We start from the raw sequence: 2544 nt of genomic DNA on the forward strand, positions 1-2544 counted from the left end.
ATCAACCGGTAGTTAATCACGTGACAACTAATGATCACGTGCTCCAATCCACCAATCAACAGCTTAAAATGGTAACCGGTTAGGTAACCGATATAATACTAACATTTTTAATTATGCAATTAAAATTTTCATCAACAAATTATCTGTTCATTCTTACTCTTATTAAGCGAAACAAACAAAAAACGAAGGGAAAGAAAAACACATCTGCGAGCGCTCCGAGAGATGAAAGTTCCCTCCCTCTCCTTCTACGTCATCTCACGTCACTCCGAGTCATGGCAATAATGGTTGCCGAAAAGTAGCCAAATTTTTATTCTTATATTTAATAAAAGTAAAGAATTGTTCTGTTTAATGATGTATATATTCAGCAGACCGACAACGTGATGTCGCTAAAAACCGGTCATTTGATAACAAAAAGCAAATGGGTTATTTTTAAATATTTTTTAAAGCTCGCGAGCGTCCTCGTAGACTCTAATGCTAAGACCAGTTCCTAAGCCTAACGAGGGGAACATTGGCGAGATTCGAAGGTTACACTCTACCCCAATCCGATTCGACCATAGACTAATAGGCTGCGTTCGGAAACGATCCACCGGTTACACCGCGTGGTTAATCCGGTGTGGTTATGACGTGTTTGGAATTTCTCTAGGAATTCCGGTAGAACAGCTGTGTTTCCGAACGCTCGTGGTTAAACCGCGGTAGTTCTAGTTCAGCAGCAAACGACACTCCAATCAACGCGTAACTTTCATAGTAGGCAAGTCACGTGCGTTACGATCAAAACATGAAACACGACCGGATTGGCCAACACAGACTTTGTGACGTTTGTGATCTCGTTAACCGCTTCCAGACAGCGGTGCCACAGGTTGCTACCAAGTCGACCGCCAGAAAACAACCGCAGTGTTTCCGAACGCGGTTAAGTGACGTCACCGGTTCCACCGCAAGCGTTTCCGAACGCTTGCGGTTGCACCGAGGCGACCGATCCGCGTTTCCGAATGCACCCATAATAAGAGTAGACCGAGCTTTCTCATTCTTGCTGATGAAGAAAATTGGTTCATAGATGTATCATGTGACTAGTGGCAGGGCTTGGCGAAGACTTTGGCAGCATGGTTGCTAGATGGCAGCATTATCTATAGTTTGGCACTCGACATGTATTTTAAGACAATGTGTTTTCGTTAAAAAAACTTTCAGGTGCAGAGATTGAACTGTTTTTCTTTTAGTTATGCATTATTTTGACATTAGTAATAGTTTTTGATCAGTTTTCGGTAACTTTATTTCATCTGGAGCTGTCAGGGGTGGCGTGAACGAAATGGCGTAAACGTTTTGCGTTAACGCAAAAATGTACTAATAGGGCTGCGTTCGGAAACGATCCACCGGTTACACCGCGTGGTTAGTCCGGTGTGGTTATGACGTGTTTGGAATTTCTCTAGGAATTCCGGTAGAACAGCTGTGTTTCCGAACGCTCGTGGTTAAACCGCGGTAGTTCTAATTCAGCAGCAAACGACACTCCAATCAACGCGTAACTTTCATAGTAGGCAAGTCACGTGCGTTACGATCAAAACATGAAACACGACCGGATTGGCCAACACAGACTTTGTGACGTTTGTGATCTCGCTAACCGCTTCCAGACAGCGGTGCCACAGGTTGCTACCAAGTCGACTGCCAGAAAACAACCGCAGTGTTTCCGAACGCGGTTAAGTGACGTCACCGGTTCCACCGCAAGCGTTTCCGAACGCTTGCGGTTGCACCGAGGCGACCGATCCGCGTTTCCGAATGCACCCTTGGTATCTTAAATTGAAACTGTAGGTAAAAATCTTACCGTTTGCTGATTCTTCTTGGTCGCTTGCATCTTTTATTGCTTAGAGAGTTATTGAAATTGACTAAAGAAAATGCACAATGCTATCTAAACGAAAAACTCACTATATTAACAAAATATTTACAACTTAGAATAACAAATTTACAAATCGGACTCCATAAAAGATCATTCTTCCGTGTTCCATCAATGGGATACTTTCACGTGACGTCACAGCAGGTTTGTTTTGCATAAGACACGTGACTTTAGCATAGGACACGTGATCTATGCAGCTTTTGCTGCTTTGTTTTGGAAGCCATTGCTGACCACCCAGCTTCAGCTACTTGTCATCACCAGTGAAAAATTGGGTAAAACTAGCATTTTATTAGTCTCGCTGTAATATTTGAAAGATTTTAGAACAATAGAAATACATGATCATTCTGAAAACTTCAGCAAAATTTTTTCGATGCATACGAAATGAATATGATTTGCAAAACCAACGAAAGGCTTGGAAATTTGTAAAGAAAAGTTTGTTTTGAACCAGCATGTAAGTGAACTACGAACGGAAATAATGAAAAATTATTTTTCCTGAGATTTTGCACCGTATTTTATTTATTTTTTTAATACATTACAGAAGAATCATGAAATGATATTAAGTGTTTAACTACGCAAACATCCTTATAAAATAAAAAAGAACTGCAGGTGATCAAAAATAAATAGTTGATTTTTTGTTCCTAACCAATACAATGTTTTTTTTTTTT

The sequence above is a fragment of the Uloborus diversus genome, chromosome 8 (assembly GCF_026930045.1).
Source record: "Uloborus diversus isolate 005 chromosome 8, Udiv.v.3.1, whole genome shotgun sequence".
NCBI classification, from domain to species: Eukaryota; Metazoa; Arthropoda; class Arachnida; order Araneae; family Uloboridae; genus Uloborus; species Uloborus diversus.